We start from the raw sequence: 13,402 nt of genomic DNA, 5'->3' as shown, positions 1-13,402 counted from the left end.
TAACTTCTTTAGTTAACCATGGATGATGGGTCCTCCCCTTAGAATTTCTCTTTTTAGTAGGAATATACTTATTCTGAGTATTCTGAAATATCCCCTTAAATGTCTGCCACTGCTTCTCTATTGATCTATCTCCTAGCCTAGTAACCCAGTTCACTTCAGCGAGCTCAGCCTTTATGCGCATTTAGTTGTTCTTATTTAAGTTTAAAATACTAATCTTAGACCCACTCTTCTCTCTCATCACATCAAATGTACCACCCAAGAGTCAGCAACCTGCAAATAACACAGTGCCAGTGCCGTAGGAGGCTGTGCCTATCCAGGCAGATGTTCACAATGACCTGAGACCTCGTGGCCCCCATGGCAGTCACCGTGGTGTTGAATTTTTATGCAACCAGGTCATTCCAGGAATCATCTGCAGACCTAAGAGGTATCTTGCAGTCAACAGCTCATCATGCCATCAGGCAGGCGATGGATGCCATATTCCGGAGGGTGGAGGACTACATCCATTCTGGTGCAGATGGGCTAGCCCAAGCACAGAGGGCCTTGGGCTTTGCTGCCATCGATGTATTTCCTCAGGTCCAGGGGGTCATTGATTACACCCAATAGCCATCAAAGCATCGACAGACCAGCCAGAGATTTCTGAACAGAAAGGGCCACCACTCAGTGAATGTTCAGCTGGTCTGTGACCACAGGAAATGCATCTTGCAGGTCTGCACCTGGTTCCCGAGCAGCTGTCATGACTCCTTTATCCTGAGAGAGTCCCAGGTGCTGCACCTCTTCAGGCGCATGTACAGACTCCATGGGTGGCTGCTGGGAGATCAGGGTTAGTCCCTCAAGAGATGGCTCCTGATGCCCTTATGCCACCCAGAGAGAGGTGCTACAACCAGAACCACCTATTAACACGGAGCTGCATTGAACAGACTATTGGCATCTTGAAGATTCACTTCCGTAACATAGAAACATAGAAAATAGGGGCAGGAGTAGGCCATTCGGCCCTTCGGGCCTGCTCCGCCATTCAAAAAAAAAATCATGACTGATCGTCTAATTCAGTATCCTGTTCCTGCTTTCTCCCCATATCCCTTGACCCCTTTGGCATTAAGAAATATATCTATCTCCTTCATGAATATATTTAATGACTTGGCCTCCACTCCCTTCCGCGGTAGCGAATTCCACAGGTTCACCACCCTCTGAGTGAAGAAATCTCTCCTCATCTCAGTTCTAAATGGCATATCCCGTATCCTGAAACTGTGACCCCTGGTTCTGGACTCCCCAGCCTTCGGGAACATCCTCCCTGCATCTAGCCTGTCTAGTCCTGTTAGAATTTTATAGGTTTCTATGAGATCCCCTCTCATTCTTCTGAACTCTAGTGAATATAGGCCTAGTTGACCAGAGTACTAGGTCTGCATAATATATTAAACAGCCATTCCAATAACCCTCATGGTCCCCCACAGTGTTCATGACTTCTACACCTGCTGTGTTCCAGGCATCATGTTTTCCCTGTTACCTTCCATTGAATATTGCAAATTGTTCCTGACAAGTCTTCCAATGTGCTCCTCAATGAGCTCAACAGTCAATTAATTGGAAGTGTATGGGTTTCCTGTCCCCCCTCCCTGCCAACTCCCTCACCAGCATCCCTTTCAAAATAGCTTCATGTCCTGGAGTCAGCAGAACCCAGTGCCACACTCTGGGAACGTGATTTCCAAATTTCACCTGCATCCGCTCCCACCCCCACTGGCATTTGAAAATCTGACCCTGTGAGTCAGCACTGAGGGCCAGCATTGTGTCAAGGAGGATTGAACCTGGGATCTGCCGTAAAGCCATATTATACTGCAGTGCTGTAGCCCTCTGATAACAGGTAACATTTGTGGTTGTCCTGATCTATTCATAGCTCTTAAACTATTAAGAAATGAAGTGGCTTAACAAATGTAAGTTGCAATTAAATATAAAATATTAAAAGCTGTCGGTACATGAAGAATGGCTCACAAATAATATCTCCACAAGCTTTTCCCTGGAGTGTTCCTTTAACCATGCTGAATTTTAATCATTTTTCTTAGCAGTACAGTACTGCCAAATCATTTTTTTTTGTTAATGTTAAGAGATGTTTAAACGTGAAACTCACAAAAAAAAATGCTCAACATTTTAGTACAGAACAGTGTTGCATTTATCATTAAAACTTAGCACTGGACCAAAAATTTACAAATTCAGTTCCATTTTTTATAAAATGCAACACATAATAGAGCCTGGAGAGCATCACAATTGTAAAGGCAATAAAGGTGCAATTATGGCAGCATCTGTGAAAAGAGAAGCAGAGTTAACGTTTCGGGTCAGTGACCCTTCTTCGGAATTACAATGCTCAGGCATAATCTTCACTTATAAATTGGATTCATTATAAAGCAGACCTTTCTCTGGTCATTATCTCATTGCTGTTTGTGGGAGCTTGCTGTGTAAAAATTGGCTGCCATGTTTCCTACATTACAGTACTGGCTGCACTTCACAAGACCTTCATTGGTAGAAAAGCACTTTGGGATGCCCTGAGGTCATGAAAGGTGCTAAATAAAGGCAAATTCCTTCCTTCCCTACAAATACTCCAGCAGAGGAAATACTTATTAATAAGCCACGCCAATTAGATCTGATCCACTCAGGCAGATTGAGGCCATTTTAGATACAAGAGTCATGAACAGTACTATCGATATCAATACGAATTTTGACTCCAATTCCATTTTAACCATCTTTTCAGTATGAAAGAATTGCAATTTAGGATGGAATACTTGTTTATTACATTTACTACTATCTGCTTAACTTTACGTCACACTGTTCAAGAGCAATACCATCACAACTGCTCCCAGCAACAGAACTGAGAATATGAAGTTCCGAACAAGACAAAGTTTTAGCGATTTATTTTGTTAAATATGTTCCAAAATGAACTAATCTGTAATATTTCCAACTCGTCAGTTTTACTTTTTTTGGGAAAAGAATATAAGTGTCAAAATGCTGTAAGTATAATAGTCACTGCGGATTCAAAGAAGCAGGCAATTTAATATTATCACAATCACAGAACTGTTACAGCGCAGAAGGAGGCAATTTGACCCACTGTTTGCACACTGGCTCTCCAAATGAGCAATTCACCTAATGCCATTCCCCTGCCTTCTCCCCGTAACCCTGCACATTCTTCCTTTTCAGATAACAGTCTAATTCCCTTTTGAATGCCTTTATTGAATCTGTCTCCACCACACACTCAGGCAGTGCATTCCAGACCTTAACCACATGAAGAAGTTTTTCCTCATGTCTCTTTTGCTTCTTTTGCCAGTCACTTTAAATCTGTGCCCGCTTGTTCGTGATCATTTCATTAGTGGGAACAGTATTTCCCTATCCACTCTGTCCAGACCCCGCATGATTTTGAATACCACTATCAAATCTCCTCTCAGCCTTCTCTTCAAGGAAAACAGTCCCAACTTCTCCAATCTGTCTTCATACCTGAAGTTCCTCATCCCTGGAACAATGCTCATGAATCTTTTCTGTTCTCTCTCCAATGCATTCACATATTTCCTAATGTGCAGTGCCCAGACTGGGCGCAATTATATTAGTCTGTTCGGCCCATAACATCATAGGGCCCAAAACAAACCACTATCACTTAACTCATAAAATGTGAGGTTGAAATGTACTCTGAGGGTCAATCAGAAATGTTATGTATAGATTGGAATACATGACTCTGTGCATGCTGCCTTTGTATTTCCATGACATCTGACCTAAAGAGGTCATTCTGACTTCCTCTTATGATGTCACAAACAAAATGAATAAATCTCTCCTTAGAGAATGAAAGGTGAGTAGCTTGGAACCAAGCAGTTGTTCCAAGTACAATAGCACGATGCACAAGCACAATAATGAATGGAGCACACCTTTGCTTTCACTCATCTCCCAGATTTGGCAAAAACTGTCAAAAGAAATCTTGTGTGCCAAGGTGGAAATTTTACCTATTGAATAGCTAATGTTCTTTTGTTATACCACCAATTTAATGCCAGTTTTATTTATTCATAATGCTGTAGATCTGGCACCAAGTTGCTAGCAAACACCAAGGTATACTGATTCTTCTGATATCAGTGCTCCTATTGTGCTGCTGTCAGATCCACGAGAAATAGATGTTTTGAGTGTGAATTCACATTGTGTTGCCTCAGTGTAACAGCTGGAGTTGACACAGTTGTGAATGATCTTGGGTAGACTGGCACAAGTGCAACTCCTTTGGGCCAGTGAACTCCCATTGTTAACAGGGTTGAACATGTTTAGGGGCTAATAGTATCAAGTCAAGCACAGTGAGTGCTTGTGTTCAAAACTGGACACATTTGCTTTGAGTTTCAAGGGAAGCTGGAGTGTTCTAAGTAGGACAGCAGCAAAAGAAAGAAGGGAGGTGCTTAGTTGCTGCAGTTATCTTTTTTCTGTGTGTAATTTAATTTTAAAGTCTTAGTGCAACCCGTTCCTGTAATCCTACTAATTTTACTGTGTAAATTCTTTCAGGGTGTGGATAAGTGAAGAGATTAAAATGTTCAATTTACTAATTTACAATTGGACAGCTAGTTTCATAGGTTTGACAGCAAGACGAGACAGTTTCCAACTCCTTTAGTGAAATTGGCCCTCACATGACCTTCAGTGTAATTGGAGGAAAAGTAATTGCTGGAATTGACATATTATCTGAAACTGAAATCGAGAACACTACCATTTTTCAAATCCAGCTAAATGTGAACGTTTATGAATGGAGAATCCACTCTCAGTGAAATCTCTTTTCCAATTCATTTCCAAAGAAAAAAGTTAGTGCTATTCAAGCAATAAGAGCAGCCAAAATAAAACATTCAGTGGGTGTCAATTTAACACAGTGACGCTAATGTTACACTGTCAGCCTTGGTCGGTAACTGAAATAGCAGGAAACTAGACAGTGCTATAAAGGACAAAAATGGAAGCAAAACATCTATTCTTAACATTGCAGGTTTGTCTGACTAGGATACACGTACCAGTTAAACAGCCATATCCTATATCCTGCAGGCTCTATGTCCTTTCAACAAATGAGTTATTAACCCCTTAGGAGAGGGTGGTGTGGCTCCTGTTGTATAATACTTACAGCATTTTGACACTTATATTCTTTTCCCAAAAAAAGTAAAACTGATGAGTTGGAAATATTACAGATTAGTTCATTTTGGAACATATTTAACAAAATAAATCGCTAAAACTTTGTCTTGTTCGAAACTTCATATTCTCAGTTCTGTTGCTGAGAGCAGTTGTGATGGTATTGCTCTTGAACAGTGTGACGTAAAGTTAAGCAGATGGTAGTAAATGTAATAAACAAGTATTCCATCCTAAATTGCAATTCTTTCATACTGAAAAGATGGTTAAAATGGAATTGGAGTCAAAATTCGTATTGATATCGATAGTACTGTTCATGACTCTTGTATCTAAAATGGCCTCAATCTGCCTGAGTGGATCAGATCTAATTGGCGTGGCTTATTAATAAGTATTTCCTCTGCTGGAGTATTTGTAGGGAAGGAAGGAATTTGCCTTTATTTAGCACCTTTCATGACCTCAGGGCATCCCAAAGTGCTTTTCTACCAATGAAGGTCTTGTGAAGTGCAGCCAGTATTGTAATGTAGGAAACATGGCAGCCAATTTTTACACAGCAAGCTTCCACAAACAGCAATGAGATAATGACCAGAGAAAGGTCTACTTTATAATGAATCCAATTTATATGTGAAGATTATGCCTGAGCATTGTAATTGATCTCTTTAACAATATGACCCATTATTTGTTCCAAGCTTTTTTGGTTTTCAAGTCAATAATGAAAATGTGAAAACTGTTGCATGACATAGTTCCTTTTCTTTTGTTTGGTTTACCCTGTTAGACAAGCAAATTGAAAATTAAGTCCATGGAGGAGTCCGACATGCAGGTGCAGTTAAACCCTCCTTGCAATGCTTGCAATACTGCCATTTTTTATCAGGTCCTGAAAAATAACAGGCAATGTAGCAATAAATCTTTAAAGAACAGACACAAGAATCTTTTGAACAAGAACACTGAGTTACAGGAAGGTAGTGGAATATGGAATGCTTTCTTGAAGTACAATGTAGACCAGTGAAAAAGAATCATTCAACCCATTTCTGTAGCCATGAAGGAAAATTTGCAAATAACATCTAAAGTCACAGTGTATCATATAGAGTTTTATCTTGTAAGGGCCAAAGGTCACAGCCTATTACTGCATCAATGTTCATTGCATGTTGTCTAGTTAAATAAAATAGAAATCTGCAATGACTAGAACATTGAACAATACAGCAATTACATTTTTGTGAAGCATAAAAGCACAGAGTATAAAGGTATTCAAAAAGATGCATTTTCTTTGTCCATGGTGACCTAGGGCTGGTTCATGTACAGCATTGTGCACCTGATATGGGTGCTTAGTTATTGCAAGCAGCAAATTATAGATTACCGGGTAACAATATTTTTCAAAGTGCTAACGCTCCACCAATAGCCCTTCTTTGACTTTAAATTATTCATGAACTTCACATGGGAGCACACCAGAGTTCGGCCTTTGTTTAAAACACTGGTCTGGTGATTTGTAGTATTACATTTCTATAATTTGCAATATTATGTACCTATGGCTCATTTATTTATACTGCAGCACACATCCATTTTCAGCATAATATGGATATATGGGCAAAGTTAAAATGCAAAAGTATCACTGTCTGATTTATGGTGCCAAACTTGTTTTCGGCATGCTTTAGAAGTTTGTATTATCTCTATTAATACCAGTCACAAGGTCATTATTGCAGACAGACAGTCTTTACACAGTGTAAATATTTACCTAAGAGTGACCCAACTTAGATACGTCCTCTTTATTTAATTTCAGCCGCCTTTCCTTCAGTATCTTGGTGGTCCAGTTTTTTTCTCCTCCTAAATTTCTTACACAGATCTTGTGTTGCTCTTCTGAATATGAAAGTTCTTATCCTTTTGATCTATTGTGTTAAATATTATTTCTGTTTGGTGTAATGTACGCTATATATTACAATCTATTATCTTTAAAACATGGTGCTCTGCCGAGGTTAACTATCAATTTAATTTCCTGTATAAGTGGATAATTGTTATAATGTAACCAAAATATTTCCTTGGTGGGCTAATGGATAAATTGAAAGGGTATACCCTTATACCGCTGAAGAATGTTAAACTATAGCGCTGTAAAGATATTAGGCAAAGTGTAGACTGTTAAAATAAACACTTTGTGTTCATCTAAATGCCAATGGAATGGAACTTTATTCCACTTTTTTCATCATCTGTATTTCCAGGTTAAGTCGAGCACAAATTGGTTGTAAAATAATGCTTCCTCTGCATCACATGGCAGTGGCTTTTGCAATCTTTATTTAAATGTCTACATTTTAGTTCTAAAATCTGGTAGCTAATATCAGGCTGGGGCAGGATAGCTTTGAATTGGACAGGCAAAGATATTCTGATCACAAGATTGGAATCTTCCCAATTTAATGGGTGCCAAGTACATCTTGGATTTTTGCCTAAAGTTTGTCTCATCAGTCTGCAATGGCCAGTGAGATCACTCTGTTAACAGAAGTAATTTCGGAGGTTTACCTGACTACACCAGTTTAGTACGTCACTTTTTGTGTTCATTAGCTTAAAGATACTACATTTGTGTCAATCAGTGCTGACTTATTGGGTTGAGATTGGCCATCCATCTTTTCCCGCCCCTCAAAATGAAAGGCTTCCATTTATATAGCAGCTTTAACAACCTGTTCCAAATACTTTACAATCAATTAAGTACTTTTGAAGTGTAGTCACAGTTAACACGTAGGAAACACGGCAGCTAATTTGTGCATACCAAGCCCTACAAACACCAACGTGATAATGCCTGGATAATCTGTTTTAGTCATACTCATTGCTCCTCTTGGGATAGTGCCATCAGATCCTTTACATCTACATGTCCCTGTGGCTTAGTTGGTAGCACTGTTACCTCTGAGTCTTAAGATTGTGTGTTTAGGTCCCACTCCAAGACTTGAACACAGAATTCCAGGGTAACAGTACAGTGCTTCACTGTTGAAGGTGCTGTCTTTCAAGTGAGATGTTAAACTGAGGGCCCATTTTCTCCCTCAGTTCGCTATAAAAATAATCTCATGCTACTATTTTGAAGAGCAGAGAAATTATACCTGGTGTCCTGGCCAATATCTATCCCTCAATCAATATCACAAAGAACAGATTATCTGGTCATTATAACATTTCTGTTATGGAAGCTTGCTTTGTACAAATTGGCTGCCATATTTCCTACATTACAACAGTAGCTACACGTCAAAAGCATTTCATTGGCTGTAAAGCACTTTAAGACATCCTGAGGTCGTGAAAAGTGTATATAAGTAAAAGTCTTTTCTCTTTTTCCCCCGAGAGGGCAGAAAGGCCCTCGGTTTAACATATCATTTGAAAGATGGCACCTCCAACAGTGCCGCACTCCCTCAGTATTGCACCAGAATGCCAGTCTAGATTTTGTGCTTAAGTCTGTGCAGTGGGACTGTGACTGACACATCTTAATAAAGTTTGTGTGTAAACTAACAGAAACAATATTGCAGTCTAACAGTTCAATGGTTGATTTGTCTGTAAGCAAGATTTTTTGGCTCATTTTATTACTTAACAACTGCTGTCATTTTTGTCCTTCTTAACTTGTAAGTGTTACCACTAAGTCACTTTGAAACAATACAACCCCTTATCAATCATTAATCATTAATCATTCTAGACAGATGTCCAGAGCAACATTATACTTGCAGTATGCCAATGCACTGAATTAGCCAGCAAGGCCATAAGTGTTTCTGCCAATCAGCATTTGGCTTACATTATACAAAAATAAAACAGTTCCGAAGTTAGAAAAGCAATGAAAGTGCTGCTGGAGGCGGTTTTGGCATTTATCTGAATTATATCCTGTTTGGACAGGAAGTGAGATTTCGATAGCAGAATACCACACGCAGAATGTAATGATGATTGTCCAAATGGTTCGGGAGTTATTGGAAGCACAACAAGAGAAAGCATGCCCCTGAATGTCCTCTTGAGTTTTATCCAGTTCCAAAAGGAAGTAACATTTTAATGGTAAGATAAAAAAAACGTGCTTTCAGTCAACTGAATCAACTGTTGGGAACAAATTGAATCCATATATCTCATAAACTATGTACAGATGCAGGTAAACAATTACTTTGGGACTTGTCATTTCCTTCCTTGCTTCCCGTTCCATAGCTGGTAGTGACAGAATAACATTTCTGCATCTGACAAACAAAACACCTCCTGGGCTCTTGTGAAATATGTGTTTACATTCAGTTGTTTGGTTGGGACTGTTTCACTGCTGATTTATAGATTTATTTTCACTTGAGAGATGAACAAAGAATTCCGAAGAGATGGACAAAATGGCTTCCATGGATCATACAGACAACTTATTTAAGCAAACCAAAATGCTAAATCATACTCAGTTGCTACTTTCTTTCACAAATCTAAACCTCATAACCCATAATATTACTGCCATGCTTGTGATAAAATTATTCCATTTTTTTCTGTCATTATTTAGGGCTGGATTTTCCTCTTTTAGTGGATTTTTATGTCAATGGTCTTTATTTAGTAGAACTTAAAATAACAAGTTAATATGGTGGCTGGGATTGATGGTTCAAACTGTAATAGGGCAGTTTTGACACATATTCTTTCTTTCTTCCTGTAGTGTGTGGAAATCCTTAAAGGAAAGGCTGAAGGATGATTTTCTAAAGCAAGGTTTACTGATCGGTAACTGGAAGTTCTTAATGATGCTGGTGAGAGGTATGCTGCACTTTTTGATCTGGGGAGATGTGAATCCTCCTTTAATGATGCTCCAATGTGTGATTCCAAATTGAACTTTATCATGCCATGGACTGTGGACCACGACCACATCAGGGAATATTTCTGATATGTAATACAACGGGCTAAATTTTACAGCCCCCCCACCCCCCCGCCAATGTTGGAGGTGGGCCGGAAAATGCCTCCACCAGAGGCCCACCATGGGCATTGACGCCAGGAAGGCCCGGCCCGATATTGACAAGCAGCAGCAAGGCCTTGTGATAGCCCCCCTGCTGCTTGGCGATGGGAGCCAAATTTGCATAGGTAAATTTATTTAAATAAATGAATTAATTACTTACCCGCTCCCGCAATATTGCTGCCAGTGGCTGGCACTCCCATGCCTTTGGAACCCTGTCCGGGGATCCGAGGTGGAACACTGGTGGAGGGGAGGGAGCAGGTAAGTGTTTCAGTGCATGGGGTAGGGGGGTGGCAGTGGGATCAAACTATTATAACTGGCATAGGGGATGGTGGGAAAGGGTTAAGTTCACAGTTTATGAACAGTGGGGTGGGGGAAGGTCAGGTGCACAAGTTAAGTATTTTCGAGGGGAAGGAATGAATTCTATGGTCATAGGAGATGGGTGGGAGAGGGGTTAGAAACATTTATTTAATTTATCTGAATCAATTTAAAATGGCTGGACTTTGGCCAATTACAGCAGTGGCCGTAGAAGATGGTGGCCCGTACGTGTGGGATTTACTCTGTGGAGCCGCCGTGATCTTATATACGGCAGCTCATTAACGTGGCCGGGGCGGACTGCCTCCCCCCCGCCCCCCCACTATGACATGGAAGGGGCGTACAAGCTGTCCCCAGCAACAGCGTCTGGCGCCACTCCACAGGTGCTGGCGCCATTTTGAAAGAGTTTCAAGCCTTTTAGGTGCATTTACATTTTTAAAGTCAAAGAATGTGGAAAAGTGCAGCTAAACGTGGAATTACCTTTTCACTGCCCTCACCCACACCCCCAAGGAAGAATTGATTCCTTAATTGGACATACCACACCCACCCCCGAAAAAAAAAATTATGCAGTTCCCAACCTTTCCTCCCCACCTATAATAACTTTAACTCTCAATCCCTTCCCACCATCCTCCCCCCCCCCCCCCCCCCCGCAACCAATCCAAAGATTTTGACCCCACTCCCCCACTCCTGCACTGAGAAACTTACCTCCTCCCCCCTCCCCACAGATGTTACGCCTCGTTTCCCTGGAAGGGGATTCGAAGGTGCGGCAGTGCCGGTTGCCGGGATGAAGATCACGGCAGCACCTCAGGAGGCGACAGAACCTCATTAATGCAGGCGATCTAATTTATTTGACTATTTAAATTACGGGTCCCATCACCAAGTGGCAGTGGGGGGGGCGGGCCGCCATGAGGCCTCACCGCCGCCGCAAGATCGGGACGGGTCCTTCCAGCATCGATGTCCATGGCGCGCCTCATCTGGGGTAATCTTCATGCCCCTGCCCGTCAGGGATCCCGAAGTCGAGGTCCCTATAAAATCCAGCCCTGTATCTTTAGATAGTTAAATTTAAAGCACGAAGCCCTTTAAAAATGGTGTCTGCTCCTGCGCAATGGCACCTGACGCCATTGCTGGGGACGGACAGCCCACCCCCTTCACTTCACCAGGGTGGGCGGTCTGTCCTGGCCATTTAAATGAGCCACCGTGTTTAATATCACGGCAGTCCACAACATGCGGTCTGCACAGGCAGACTGCCATTGTTTATGCTCACTGCCAATTTCTACAGCGGGCGTGTAAAATGCAGCCCAACTTCTTTTTGAATTTGTTCTTGGAGTGTGGGCAATGCTGGAAAAAAACTACTTTTATTTCCATCTCTTGCTCCCCTGAGAAGGTGGTGGTGGGTCACCTTCTTGACCTGCTACAGCACTTGTGGTGATGGTGCTTCAATGGTGATGTTAGGGAGGAAACTTCGGGATTGACCCAGGAATGATGAAGGAACATTTAAGTCCGTCTGATATCTGACTGTGTAGGGAACATGATGGTGCCTCTGTTCCTATGACATTGCTGCTCTCTTGCTTTAGCAACACCAAGGCATCTCCTTCCAACAATTGATTTTGCTGGCTGCAGAACAATAGTCTGCAGAGCGCGCAACTATTTCTCTATAATTAGGTGGTATAGTCTGTTGTTCTGGCAAAACCAGTTTCCAGCAAGGCTGCAGACGACTGGTGCCCTTATTCATGCTCATAAATTATTTTTTGTTTCATAGACGGCTCTATCAAGTTGAAATCCCAAAGCATTCAACAGGGACCATGGCTATGCTGTGCCTCCCCTCAGAAGCTTCCAGCTCTTCACCCACCAGTTGTGTCACTTTCACAGATATGAAAGATGTGTCCTCTTTCAAATCACGAGAACTCTCCAGTGTGTGCATTGTCTGAATTGGAGCCTGCTTCCAGTTTTGGTGGTGACCATAAGTGCGATGGCATAGCTTCTTGTACTGAAGCTGTTCCTGGGTGCCTTCTCAAAAGAAGTAAAATCACACGTGTTCAGTGTATGCACCTATTTGACACATACAGCATATGGCCTTTTCTATAGTGCAACTGAAACACGGTTGCACAGTTAAAATATGCAGTTGTCATTGTACAAACCAAGGATATGATTATTTTCTTCATCACCCAGGCCATGTATAGACTTCCAAAGAGTCAATTCTAACCCTGCCCTCCAGATGGTTACGATTGCCCAGGAGACTTTCTTGCGACATCCCACTCTGTTCCCGCTAACTTCTATTTTAATTTGCTCAGGTGGCCAGTGTGCTGGCCTGAAGCTGATAGGGTCCTTCTTTACATAACCAGATCGCAGCCAACTGATTACATTAGTGCCAAGCTATTAATTTAACTGATGGCTTGAGCAGGGAAAGCTATATTGGCTCTCCCACCCTGTCCACCCAGCAGGAAGAGGAGCCTGGGCCAGAAGAGGCCCCAACAGGGAAGCTTTTTTCAAAAAAAAAACCTTTCTTGTGGGACCAGGCAGAGCAGGAGTGCTTTCCCAGAAACCAGAATGAAAGTTTAAACTTCCCCTGCCCCAGACCTACCACTACCCCCCATGTTCCAAATGCGACAAACTCCCTCCCTGTGAATTATTTGAGTGCTGGTGACCATCCCTTTGGTTCCAGCCGGTGACTTCCTGCTGTCCAACATTCTATTTCTACCCATTGGCTGCTGCTGATTTCCGCCCATTTTTTGGTGGACAATTGACTGGGGCCTGTGCAGATGAGACTGTGGAGTTGAAATCACCAGACCTCATTTTGCTGAGGTCAGGGGATTTGGTACTTGCCTCACACCAACCATCCTACCAACCTGATTCCTGCTCTGCAATAAAATTGGGATTCTCTGATAGTTTACTCAAAGTGGGTAAGTGGCTTGATCTGCTGCACACTCCTCACTAGTTTTGATGCTCTGTCTGCTTATCAATATTCATTAGTTCCCAAAATGTTACAGTTACAGCAGTTTGCAACTAGGTTCAGTTTAGTGAAGCTAATTGTAATGGTACACAATCACACATCTGTGAACTGGCCATTTCAGTTTACCCTGT

Source organism: Heterodontus francisci, chromosome 23 (assembly GCF_036365525.1).
Source record: "Heterodontus francisci isolate sHetFra1 chromosome 23, sHetFra1.hap1, whole genome shotgun sequence".
In the NCBI taxonomy this organism is placed as follows: domain Eukaryota; kingdom Metazoa; phylum Chordata; class Chondrichthyes; order Heterodontiformes; family Heterodontidae; genus Heterodontus; species Heterodontus francisci.
Note: the sequence above shows the minus strand (reverse complement) of the source record.